This window comes from Mauremys reevesii, linkage group 17 (genome assembly GCF_016161935.1).
Source record: "Mauremys reevesii isolate NIE-2019 linkage group 17, ASM1616193v1, whole genome shotgun sequence".
NCBI classification, from domain to species: Eukaryota; Metazoa; Chordata; order Testudines; family Geoemydidae; genus Mauremys; species Mauremys reevesii.
The window spans coordinates 1,431,639-1,445,661 of record NC_052639.1 but is presented as its reverse complement, the minus strand read 5'-3'; the positions used below and the strand labels follow the sequence as shown (position 1 = coordinate 1,445,661).

Sequence of the window (14,023 nt, the reverse complement as noted above, 5' to 3'; positions counted from 1 at the left end):
CATCTTTGGCACATGAATTTGTCTGAACTGCCTTCATTTTTATTTTTTATTTCAATGAGGAATAAATAATAGACATGTATAATATCAAACGATAGACTGCACTGTCTGCCTTCAATCCAGAGTGACATTTTAGTCTAAATTCATTGTTCTTATGAGTTTCGTTTTATTTTGTATATTTTTACCCAATAGATGGAGCCATTACAGCCTTATATCCAATTCCTTCTGAGAGTGTCTTTTAAATGCGATAGACCAGCTATTGTGTGTAGTCCTGGGGGTATTCCCAGCTCCCATTAGGGACCATGAAAGCTGTGGCTGTGTTCTTGCAAACATTGACACACATACTCCACTTTAACGGAGGCATCTTAAAAGAGTAACTTTGATGGGATGACTCGCATAAGTACAGTGGATTTGTGTTTGCAGGATTGGCTCTTGAAAGCACACACAGAATATACTAACAAACTGGCTAAAATCAATGTGCAGCAGCAGTCAAAACAGCTAACAGAATGTTGGGAATCATTAAGAAAGGGATAGATAACAAGACAGAAAATATCATATTGCCTCTATATAAATCCATGGTACACCCATGTCTTGAATACTTCATGCAGATGTGGTCGCCCCATCTCAAAAAAGATCTATTGGAATTGGAAAAGGTTCAGAAAAGGGCGACATAAATTATTAGGGGTATGGAACGGCTTCCATATGAGGAGAGATTAATAAGACTGGGACTTTTCAGCCTGGAAAAGAGGCGAGTAAAGGGAGATGTGATAGAGGTCTATCAAATCATGAGTGGTATAGAGAAAGCAAATAAGGAAGTGTTATTTACTTCTTCTCATAATACAAGAACAAGGGGCCACCAACTGAAATGAACAGGTAACAGGTTTAAAACAAACACAAGAACGTATTTTTTCACGCAATGCACTGTCAGCCTCTGGAGCTCCTTGCCAGAGGGTGTTGTGAAGGCCAATACTATAAGGGGGTTCAAAAGAGAACTAGATAAAGATAGTTCAGTGGTTTGAACATTGGCCTGCTAAACCCAGGGTTGTGAGTTCAATCCTCTAGTGATCTGGGGCAAAAATCTGTCTGGAGATTGGTCCTGCTTTGAGCAGTGGTGACACCAGCACTCCAAGCACATACCTGGGGTGGCAGGCTGTGGGGAGTGCCCTGTTGTGGGTCCTTGTGAGGGCAGCAGTCAGGCAGCCTTTGGTGGCGTGCCTGTGAGAAGTCTGGTGGTCCTGTGGATTTGGCAGCGGGTACATCGAAGCTGTGGGACTGGCAGACCTCCTGCAAGGCACGCTGCTGAAGGCTGCCTGACTGCTGTGCTTGGGGTGGCAAAAAAGCTAGAGCGGCCCCTGGCTTTGAGCAGTGGGTTGGACTAGATGACCTCCTGAGGTCCCTGCCAATCCTGATATTCTGTGATTCTAGACAGATTCATGGAAGATGGGTCCATCAATGGCTATTGGGCAGGAATGGTATCCCTAGCCTCTGTTTGCCAGAAGCTGGGATTGGGTGATGGGGGATGTATCACTTGATGATTCCCTGTTCTGTTCGTTCATTCCCTTTGGGGCACCTGGCATTGGCCACTGTCGGAGGACAGGATACTGGGCTTGATGATGGACCTTTGGTCTGACCCAGCATGGCCGTTCTTATGTTAAACAGGTACCATAACAGTGCCAAAGCAGTTGTTGCTCAGGGACAAGCAGAGCCTGAGCCACAGCACACTGTCATGGTCTGGGAGCCTTTGCAGACTTTCCAGTTGATGGGGAAGGCTCCCATTCACTTCAGGTGGCTTTAGAAGAAGTTCCACGGGCAAAAGCCCATATCCTCAAAGGCATTTTGGCTCCTAACTTCCAGTGATTTCAATGGAAGTTCAAAGCCCAAATACCTCTGAGGCTCTGAGCCAAAAATCTGCTCGCGGAACTGAAGGGTGGATCACAACTCCAATATTCCGCACTCCCTAACGACATGTTACCTCTTGAAGGTCCTGGTCTGCTTATTTACTACTTGACCAGCATTTCCATTAATTTAGGCCGATTTCCGTAGGTACCCTTTGAAATGAATGGGATAATGCCCCAAAGCAAGGCATTTTCCAGTGTGCTGTACCCTGCAGCTCCAGTTGTGTCCCTTACAGATGGATTTTCAGAACAACTCGTCTGCCGATCTCTTTTCAAAATCAGGCCGCAAGGAGGTTACATCAGTCGCTTATGTTTGTAACGACAGCATCTCAGTCACCTTAATATATTTTTTCCAGCTAGAAAAGCAAACTGTTGTATTTCGACTGTGGACCTGTTAAGATTTGACACAGTTGTAATGGTTGGCCAGACCCTGCTCTCTGTGGGAGTCAGTGAGAGTTTTGCCATTGGCTCGATGGGGGCATAAGTAATACACGAACAACTTAGGGTTGCTACACCCAGCAAGCCTGACACGAACCCAGAAAAGCAAAGACGTGAAAAGTTATCTTAGTGTCCTCTTCCACCCACAAGCATACACCTTATCACTGTTACCCCTGTTACACCCCACAGGCCATGCTGCATTAGAATTATTTATTTCTATGGTCGTCGTGTCTAGGAGTCCCACTCATGGACCAGGATCCCTCTGGGCTAGGTTGTGCACAAACACCAGCTAATTTCCTCCACAACACCAGTAGCTGTGAATAGTTTTTAAGGTCAGGCTTGACAATGTCCTGGCTGGGATGATTTAGTTGGGGTTGGTCCTGCTTTGAGCAGGGGGTTGGACTAGAACCTCCTGAGGGCTCTTCCAACCCAAACCTTCTATGAATTCTTTGTTTGGTGTAGCGGTTAGCTCGGTAAAGGGTTAGGTTATAGGCAGTAGCAGAAGGCTGTCATGTAATGGTAAAAAAAAAAAATGTTCAACACCACCAAATGCACCAGATCTATCCAGGATCCAGCTCTCTGCCAGGTGTAGTGTAGATGGATAATGGAAGGTTATTTTTTGAAAACAAGAGATCAGTCAGTAGTGAAAAGTAGAATGGCCAATGAAAATTTTCAACCACAACGCAAATTCAAAGTCTTCCTGGTAAAACCTTCTGATGAGAAACCAAACAAAAACTATGCAGGAAATTCAAAAGATATAAAAACGAATGCAGTGTGAAATTTCTACCAATTAGCTACCTACTTTTAGCGAAAACCAGGGACCTATGTCCACTTGCAAGCCTATTTTAGAATGCAGCCCTAACTCTGGAGTCACTTAATAAGGGCCCTGTAAAGAATGGGCCTGGTTCTCCTTTACATGGCCTGAGCAGTTTAAAGGGGCCTCACTGGCAATTCGAATCCAGAGCCTGATCCTGAAAACATGACTCATTTGGCCACAATTAGGATAGGGGGCGCTGTTGTGCTCAGGCCTGTATAAACAGAGAGGAAGACAGAATCCCTGGCCAGAGGAGTTCACAATCTAAGATCCCCATCTTGCAAACCTGAATGTGACTGTGGCGTGTCGTTGTTTGCAAGATTGGGGCCTACATGCAATAAAGTTCTCACAGGCCCCATCTTCTGTACTTTCAGCGGAGGTGTGATTTACTTTGCTGCAGTCCAACTCCTGTGAGTGAGGCTGGCAGGGTTGGCCCCCGTTCTGTGAAGAGACAAGTCAGTTACTGATAACAGGGTGTTTGTACCCAAGACTTGGGTAATCTTTGCAAAAGCTGTTATTTTGCCGGTTCTGTAGCGGTCAAGAGGAGAGAGTCCCTACATGCAGTAGGCCAGATTTCAGCGTGGCAACCATAGGCTGCAGAATGCTGGTTAGCATTCTGCTGAATTGTCTTAATATTATCAAACCCCATAAAAATGAAGGGCTCAATTATGGCTTTTATGAGCCACACTGGAGAGGCACTTTGGTTTGAGCAGCAGTGCCTGGGAGGTATTTTGCAAAATAATGCACATTGGAGAACGTACTCCTAACTATACAGTCAAAATGATGGGGTCTAAATTAGCTGTTACCACTCACGAAAGAGATCTTGGAGTCACTGTGGATAGTTTTCTGAAAACATCCGCTCAATGTGCAGCAGCAGTCAAACATGTGAAAAGAATGCTAGGAACCATTAAGAAAGAGATAGGGAATAAGACAAAATATTGTAATGCCACTATTTAGATCCATGGTGCGCTCACCTTGAATACCGCATACACTTCCAGTAACCCCATCTCAAGAAAAAAAAAAGATATTAGAATTGGAAAAGGTACAGAGTAACAAAAATGATTGGAGTATGAAACAGCTTCCATATGAGGAGAGATTAAAAAGACTGGGACTGCTCAGCTTACAAAAGAGACGACTAAGGGGGATATGACAGAGGTCTATAAAATGATGACTGGTGTGGAGAAAGTGTATAAGGAGGTGTTGTTTACCCCATCACATAACACAAGAACCAGGGGTCACCAATAAAATTAATCAGTGGCAGGTTTAAAACAAAGATAGGGAAGGATACCTTCCCACAACACACAGTCAAGCTGTGGAACCCATTGCAAGGGATGTTGTGAAGGCCAAACGTATAACTGGGTTTTTTAAAAAAAAAATAGAGAAGTCCATGGAGGATTGGTCCATCAATGACTATTAGTCAAGATGGTCAGGGATGCAACCCTGTGCTCTCGTTGTCCCTAAACCTCTGAGTGTCAAAAGCTGGGATTGGACAACGGGATCACTAGATAAATTGCCCTGTTCTGTTCATTCCCTCTGAAGCAGCTGGCACTGGCCCCTGTCTGGAAAACAAGATACTGGGCTAGATGGACCTGTGGTCTGACCCAGTGCGGCCATTATGTTCCTTGAAAGGCATAATGTCTTTAAAGGGGAGTGCAGGAAGAGGCATGTTTTGCTTTACTTGATCAATTAGCATAACGGCGATTTTTCCAGCACAGCCATATGGGAGGGAGGTGGTAAGTGTGGCAGGTCCTGTCCCTTCCCAGAAATATTCCTCTTTGCTGCTGGAAATCTTTGAATGCAAAGTGAAGACCTCACTTCTCAGGTAGAACACAGCAGTCTGCAGTGGGTGTGGATGGGGGGCACATCAGATATTGGACACTGTTGGAAGCAGGAATTCCAGGGGGAATAGACTGATAAACTGATCCAGTGTGGCGAATGGTATCTTCCATCAAAACAAATCAAACCCTTGGGTGGATCTTGGGAGCATGCATCTGCTCTGTGTATTTTAAACATGAACTTTTCCCAAATAATTCCCATCTGGGCTGGGAGCAGCCATGAGAAATTCAAGCGCAAACCACTGTATTCTGAGAAAGCTGTAAAGCATCCGCAACGTGGCGTTAGACTGAAACTGTCACTCTATAGTTAATCCTGGTGTTGCTACTTCAGGTCCTAGAATGTATAGCAAAAGTGTTATTTTCTGGAAGGCAATTTGACGCAGGTGTAGATCTGAGAGGTCTGCAGAGGGCCAGTTTTTCTTGAACAGGAACGTTATTGTCAAAGATTTTTGTTGTCTTTGGATTTTTTTTTCTTGAAGGCAAACTATTGAACTGCCAGCTGTGATGTTCTCCTAGTTCATTTGGCATTCTTAAAGGAAGATCCTCCCAGCTATAATAACTATGCATTGTCTGTGCCGTAGCGATTTACGGGGTTGTTTTTGCTATGTGTGTTTTGGACGCGAAACACTTGGTGCGAAATAAAATACAGAAAGCAGAAATAATGTACATAAATAATCTGTAGTCGCCGATGCATTAATCCGCCTACATGCATTTTAGTGGCGGTGTCAGCAACCCCTATATTATTAAAGTAGTAAACCAGTTTCCATTTTCCAGGCCTATTTTAAGACATCAGACGCTTTTGCTCTGAAATTTTCCACAGTCACTGTTTGCCCACCTGTGATTTTTTTTAATGAAGTAAAAATGTTACAGCTGTTTTGAACTATATGGTTCCCCAACGGGACTACGCAGAGCGTCTAAAGCTAAGCACATGAGCATGTCTTTGCAGGATAGGGACCATACGATGTCAACGTGTAATTACAAATGGTCTCCAATGCATATATATTCACAACAATGAAACCCACCCTAATCTGTCACTTTTCATCCATAGATCTCAAGCACTTTACAAAGGAGGTCAGTGGCGTTATCCCCATTTTACAGATGGAGAGACTGAGGCACAGAGCAGTGAAGTGACTCGTCCAAGGTCTTGCAACAAACTAGTGGCAGAGTCAGGGATTGAACCCAGGTTTGCCTGAGGCCAAATGCAGGTCCCGATCCACTGTTAACATGATACATTCACTCTAAAGTTTGGCATTTCCTGATGAACAACGCAACCTTTGTGTTATGTTAACGTTTCATGAAAACCTATGAAAAAAAGTAAAATAATTTTAAAAAGGAATGGCTTTTCATTTCCTTTTCATGGCATAGTTTCAATTTTGACTCCATCCCCTCCCCACGTCTCTCCCCTGGCTTCCATGAAAAAATGAAAATATTTTGGGGTTTCAAAGAAATGTTTTTGAATGTTTTGGGGATTTTTTTTTAAAAGATCATTTTTCAACAAAATAATTCTTCCGTCGACCTAGCCGTGTCTTAGTGTCAACCTAAATATGGTGCTCAGGGCGCGAAATTTTTCACAACCCTGAGTGACATAGCTAGGTCAAGCTGATTTGTAAGTGTAGACCTGGCCTTTGTTTCTGTGTGCCTCAGTTTCCCCATCAGGAGCTGGGGGGAGGGTTATGAGTCTAAATGCATTAAAGATGACAAGGAGCTCAGATGTTACAACACGAGGCATAACTTAGCTAAGGGAGTGATGTCAGGGCTGGAAGATACTGTGTGGGTCACCTAGTATCACCCCATTTTCAAGGCATGCCCTCCAGCAGTCATTCACACCCTTGTCCAGCTGTATAGCTCCAGCCTTTGCATCACCGCCTTTGCAGAGATGGCAAGGGGAGCCGGGCCCTTTCAAACCCTTGAGAACAGAATACAACTCAGCTCCTTAATCCTTTTTAGCTTTAAATGTGCAGCAAGAAAAAAACAAACGGGTGTAATTGAAAGTGTGTGTGTCGGGGGGTGGGGGAGATGATCTTTCTAGTCTATGGTGTCTATATTTTCTAGCGGGGGTGTGAGCGGCAGATTGGCTAGAATAATCTTTTCGAGAGAGAACACACACCCCGGCCCCACGATGTAAGCGCCAGTTGAAGTCAAGGAGAGTACGGCTACCCTGCGGATGGGAGCCTGCCTTCCAGCATGGGTGGAGCAACGTGCAAGCACGCTAAAAACAGCAGCGTGGGCCTTGCACCATGGGCAGGAGCTTGGACTAGTCACCCGAGAGCAAGCCCGTCCGACCCCTTAGGTCCGAGCTCAGATGGCTAGCCCAAGCCGCTGCTGCCCATGCCACAGCATCCACACTGGCTCTTTTTAGCTTGCGTCTGTGCAGTCATGTCGAGAGGCAGGCTCCCACTTTCAATATAGCCATTCTCTGGGAGTCTAGGCAGCCCGACGCTGTAAACAGGTTCAAAGCAGTGGCTCCCGCACCCAGGCTCCCTCCCAGAGCTCATGCTCCCTCCCAGAGCTCATGCTCCACAGCACCTTCCACACTCCAACCCCCAGCCCTGAGCCCCCTCCCGCACCCAAACTCCCTCCCTCTTGTTAACTGGAATTTTTGACTTATTGGCACCTCCCTGCCCCCAACATGCCGGATACCAGAGCCTTTCCTGTATATTGTATGCGGATCTGGATGCCCCATCTCAAAAAAGATCTGTTAGAACTGGAAAAAGTATGAGAATGGCAACAAAAATGATGAGGGGGATGGAACAGCATCCATAAGAGGAGGGATTCAAAAGACTGAGGCTGTTCAACTTAGAAAAGAGATGACTATGGGGGGATATGATGGAGGTCGATAAAATCGTGACTGGGGTGGAGAACGTGAATAAGGAAGTGTTCTTCACCCCTTCACATAATACAGAAACCAGCTGTCAGCCAATGAAATTAGTAAGCAGGAGATTTAAAACAAACATAAGGAAGTACTTCTTCACGCAACGCACAGACAACCTGTGGCACTTGCGGCCAGGCGACGTTGTGAAGGCCAAAAGTATAACTGGGTTCAAAAAAGAATTAGATATGTTCATGGGGGAGGGATAGCTCAGTGGTTTGAGCATTGGCCCGCTAAACCCAGTATTGTGAGTTCAGTTCTTGAGGGGGGGATTTGGGGCAAAAATCTGTCTGGGGATTGGTCCTGCTTTGAGCAGGGGGTTGGACTAGATGACCTCCTGAGGTCCCTTCCAACCCTAATAATCTATGATACCCAGAGTGGCAATTGGTCTGGGTGTCTGGAATAGCCCACAGAATAGTGGTGCTTTCAGAACCGTTTCTGGTTAAGAGGCTGCTCCAAATGTAAGAAATGGTGTGATATACACCAGAGTTGGATAAGGGCAGAGGAGACCTTTGGGAGGGGCGCAAGGAAGGGGGATGGGGTGCAGCCGGAGCTGAAGGCTCAGCTGTAGCTGGGAGCAGCGTTATGGGCCTTGTTTCTCTTATTTACATTGCCCTTAATGGAGTTGCACCTGATTTGTACCCGTGCCAGATGAGACCCACTGAGAGCATGGGAGGAGCAGCAGAAGAAGTGTGGCCTATTAAGAAGAAGACAAGTGGAAACCAGAGCAGAGTTCCAGGAAGTGAGGTGGCACTGGAGAGAGCCAGGGGCAGGAGAATTGATCCTAGAGTATCTTAAGGGGGGGTGGGTTTAGTATTGTTCCCTTTTCAGAGAGAGCTCCTGCGGCTGCTGATCCTCCGGGTGTCTTGCCGCAGAGTCGTTTCTTTGCACTGTCAAATGAAAACCCCCAAGTATTGACATTCCTTTACTGCCTGACATTTTGCTTGGTAAGATCTTGCTGTTTCAGTTCACAACTTTATTTCTGAAAGGCTGCGTGGCGCGAGTACATTCTCCTTTTCAAATAACAGCCACAGTGCCACCGCTTCGCTTCAGTGTTTAATCAAGCTCTAAAGGTTTTTATTGCTTTGCGTACGCTGCCATAGGAGACATTCTGGCTTAATTAAAAAGTGTCTCTGGGAAAAAAAAAAAAAAAGCAAGGTTCTCTTTACTGTTAAAATCTGCATCATCCAGCATCTCTCTTCAACGCCCTGCGGCACTCAGAGCAACACGCCAGGGGGCCAGTTCTCCACTAAATTACTCAATGGATCTTCACCAATGGGAAACTGAGTCACCGTGGGGGTAAACAAGACCAGAAGGGCCAGACCCAAAAAAGACAGAAGGTCCAGTTCCGATCTCGCCCTGGTGAAAATCAGAAGTAACTCAAAAAATTGCATGGGTGCAAACATGAGATGAGAATCAGGTGCAGCATTAAGATAAGAATTAAGGCCAAATCCTGCCAGCCCCCTTTGCCCAGACCGTCCTGTCCTAGCAGTCAGTAGAGCTGAAGACAGGAGACCTAGAATTCTGCTTGCAGGAAGGTAAGCCAATGCTCTGCCTTCCCTTTTGTTCAATAAAAGATATTACCTCACCCGCCTTGTCTCACTTCACAGTCGGGCCAGCCAAAGAGACAGGGTCAGTGGATCTCTGTTGATGTAAATGCACAAACCAAATCACTCCACATGGGGGTGCAGTAGCTCATCTCATGGGGGTGCTCCCTGGCCTTGGAGAGGATTCCACTCCTGAGCTCTGCAGAACACCCCTGCGCAAATCCCTTTCCACTTGGGCCCGGTTCAGGGTATGTGATGGGGCATCCACCTCACGCTTGCCCTGAAGGGGTTAATGGAAGCCAGATAGGCCAGTTAACCTATTAGGTGGCAGGCTGAGAGGAAACCCCTAATTGGGGGAAATGCGCCTGTGTGGGAACCGGTGGGGTTTCTCTAAAGCCGGGGAGCTCATAGCAGAGGGGAGCTGCAGGGAAGTAGGCTGCAGGCACTTCCTGGGTGAAGGGAGGTGTGTTTGGGACTGTAGAGAGGAGTCCACAGTTACTCCCTGGGAGGAGGGAGTTCGGGCGGGCAAACCCAGAGCGTGGGGAGGAGCGAAAAAGGTAGGAAAGGCTCAGGGGAAACGCAGCAAGGAATAGGACCTGGCCGAAAGGCCAAGTCACGAAGAGGAGGCGTAGTAGGAAGAGAGCCTGAAACATAAGCCCTTGTATTCGGGGCCTGGTATGAGGCAGGAGCTGCTCACAGAATCTGGCAAGAACAGGGCAGATATTGCAGACGTGCACATGCCTACGCAGTGCTAGGCACAGAGCACTCACGCAAACACATCCCGATACCAAGTGGTACCAGAACATCCCGATATCAAGGAGGGTACAAAAACATTCCCCAAGAATAACAGGAACTCACTGACCCCTCCTCAAATACAAGGTCAGGGAGACAGAACGTAATAGAGATGTTTTGATTGAACCAACATGTACAAGGCGATGGGTGATAACTAGCCACATCAGGGGGCAGTAACTAACTATGTCAGAGGAGCAGTACTCATTTGTGTGTATCAGGGTATTACGATGTATCTCAGAGGGAGTATCTTTGTCTGGCCTAGGGAGGAACGGAAAGTCCTGCTGTTCACTGAGCTGGTCCATTGTTTCGGGCATACATGTATTAGTGGGCCGGTAGAGTCTGCGGGATACTAGTACTGTGCTTTGCCGACAATAAATCTGGCTGAGTGCCTTCGTCTCTTAATGGATCTTGTGGTCATTGGGCGGTTCCCTCAAGGTCTGCTGTGCCAGCTGTCTGTGCAGGGTTGGGGTGGCACACAGAAGGAATACACGCAGGCAGCCAAACATCTATCAACATCTAACCACAGGAGGCTGCAGTACCTGGAGTGAGAGAGGGGCCGCAGAGTGAAAAGGAGGACAATGAGAGAGAGACCATAAGGCAAGATGTCAGACCTGGCAGAGAGCTGTTCCCCAGAGTGACCAGGGGAGGCGCCAGCTGCAGTGAGTGGACCCCATGATAGGGTGAAATACAGAAAATGGCTGCTTGGTGTTTAGCTCCAGGAGGAGACTGTACACTACAACTCTCCGAAAGAGCTTGTCCTCAGAATCAAGCAATTTATTAAATTAATATTTATTAGGGCTTTGCTAGACTTTCAAGAGCTCCGATGAGGGCCTCTAGAGAAGCAGCCCTTTGCCCCTTAACTGGTTGATGTTGTTCAAATGCAATGAAGTCAAAGTAGGATATTAAATCCCTTTCCTTGAGAACATTGAAAAATAATAACAGGATGAATAATTAGTAACTGAGATCTGATCCGTCAAACACGTAAATAGGTGACCTCCTTCTTTGAGAAGGTAACAGATTTTTTAGACAAAGGAAATGCAGTGGAGCTAATTTACCTCAATTTCAGTAAGGCATTTGATACGGTTCCACATTGGGAATTATTAGCTAAATTGGAAAAGATGGGGATCAGTATGAAAATTGAAAGGTGAATAAGGAACTGGTTAAAGGGGAGACTACAACGGGTCATACTGAAAGGTGAGCTGTCAGGCTGGAGGGAGGTTACTAGTGGAGTCCCTCAGGGATCTGTTTGGGGACCAATCTTATTTAATCTTTTTATTACTGACCTTGGCACAAAAAGTGGGAATGTGCTAATAATGTTTTCAGATGACACAAAGCTGGGAGGTATTGCTAATACAGAGAAGGACCGGGATATCATACAGGAAGATCTGGATGACCTTGTAAACTAGAATAATAGTAATACGATGAAATTTAATAGTGAAAAGTGCAAGGTCATGCATTTAGGGATTAATAACAAGAACTATTGTTATAAGCTGGGGAGGCATTAGTTGGAAGTAACAGAGGAGGAGAAGGACATCGGAGTATTGGTTGATCACAGGATGACTATGAGCTGACAATGTGATATGGCCATGAAAAAAGCTAATGCGGTCTTGGGATGCATCAGGCGAGGTATTTCCGGTTGAGATAAGGAGGTGTTAGTACTGTTATACAAGGCACTGCTGAGACCTCATCTGGAATACTGTGTGCAGTTCTGGTCTCCTATGTTTAAGAAGGATGAATTCAAACTGGAACAGGTTCAGAGAAGGGCTACTAGGATGATCTGAGGAATGGAAAACCTGTCATATGAAAGGAGACTCAAAGAGCTTGGCTTGTTTAGCCTAACCAAAAGAAGGTTGAGGGGGGATATGATTGCTCTTTATAAATATATCAGAGGAATAAATACCAGGGAGGGAGAGGAATTATTTAAGCTCAGTACCAATGTGGACACAAGAACAAATGGATATAAATTGGCTATCAGGAAGTTTAGACTTGAAATTAGACGAAGGTTTCTAACCATTAGAGGAGTGAAGTTCTGGAACAGCCTTCCAAGGGGAGTAGTGAGGGCAAAAGACATATCTGGCTTCAAGACTAAGTTTGATAAGTTTATGGAGGGGATGGTATAATGGGATAGCCTAATTTTGGCAATTTATTCGTCTTTGACTACTAGCGGTAAATATGCCCAGTGGCCTGTGATGGGATGTTAGATGAGGTGGGATCTGAGTTACTAAAGAGAATTCTTTCCTGGGTGCTGGCTGGTGAGTCTTGCCCACATGCTCAGGGTTTAGCTGATCGCCATATTTGGGGTCGGGAAGGAATTTTCCTCCAGGGCAGATTGGCAGAGGCCCTGGGGGCGGGGTTGCCTTCCTCTGCAGCATGGGGCATGAATCACTTGCTGGAAGATTCTCTGCACCTTGAAGTCTTTAAACCATGATTTGAGGACTTCAGTGGCTCAGACACAGGTTTGATACAAGAGTGGGAGGGTGAGATTGTGTGGCCTGCGTTGTGCAGGAGGTCAGACTAGATGATCATAATCATCCCTTCTGACCTTAAAGTCTATGATTCTATGAATTTTACAGACATGTCTGTAGTGCCATAGAGCTCAGTGGGGCTACCACTCTCATGTATGAAAATAACTCCTGTGCTTAAGTCCTGTTGACTCTAAATGACTGGCCACAGCTTCTGACTCCAGTGGAACTACTCAGATACTTAAAGCTAACAACTTGCTCAGGTGCTTTGCTGAAGCAAGGGTCATAAGCAGAGGTTCACAATAACCAGAATGCAATGTGAACACTGCAACGTAGCAGAACAATTTGGAATTGTCATTCTGCTTCGCTACAAGCAGACTTTCACTAGATCGGAAGTGCACTGCGCTGTCATTTTTAAATGATCAAACTGTTTTTGTTTTTTTGTTTTGAGACAACAGTTTGCAGAAAAAACTCTGAGGGCTTTAATGCCACTTGAGAGAGAGAGGGAAAAAAAGTCACATGAGTTTAAAACCTCTGGGAAAATTGGATATATAATGGAGGAATTTATACCAGCTTAGCTAAGAAACAGAAGGGAAACAAACCAGAAACCTAAATCTAAGACTGATTTACTTGGATGCGGTTTAAGAAAGGGACTTCAGCTGCTGCAATGAACTGGCTCTGTCCAGCGTGTGGGCCTGAGAGAGATCTTATTGCCCTCTAGTGGCTGGTATATAGGGAAGATAAAGGGATACTACTGCTGACAGCTCTGTGTTCTTTCATATGGTAGAGGTCCATGTTTCAGTAGCTAAAAGACCAGAAAATTGGGGGTTTTGACTAAATGATTTATTTTATTTTTGTTTGCATTTTTTGTACTGAAAAATCAAAATGTCTGAAAACTGTGATATCTTGATTTGGATATTCTGCCGCCGTGCCTCATGGGAGATGTAGTCTGGTTTCCTCAGGTCCCTATTCTGCTCTAGGGGCCTCGCTCCCCAACTGGACTATGGTACACCCCAGGATGATCTTCCATGATGCACCATAGCCAGAGTCTCCTATCATGCAATCACTTCCCTCCTCCATGAGGGGAGACCCTTGTGCAGCACGGGAGATGCAGTCTGACCAAGAAACCTGGTCAAAGAATGGAACTAACGCATGAGGCCCCTGAGGTGAAGCTTCCATGATGCACAATGGCATTTCCTAACTGAAGTAGTACGGCTTTTGGCTGAGATACTTCAGGGTTTTTAACTTTGCTGAAAAGTCAAGAGTTTCCAGAGTGGAAAAAAAGCCCATTTTCTGACCAGTTCTTTCACTTAGCAGCCTCACCAGGGCCCTGACTTACCAAAGCACTTTGATTTAATCAAAAACCCAATTTTC

The 14,023-nt window shown here is 45.7% G+C and overlaps 1 protein-coding gene across 1 annotated transcript in view; it reads right to left on the bottom strand.

Annotated features, from left to right (window-relative positions):
* LOC120384907 (acid-sensing ion channel 2) overlaps positions 1 to 14,023 on the bottom strand; it is a 1,047,281-nt gene that overhangs the window by 310,430 nt on the left and 722,828 nt on the right. The gene's annotated exons all lie outside the window — the stretch shown is intronic.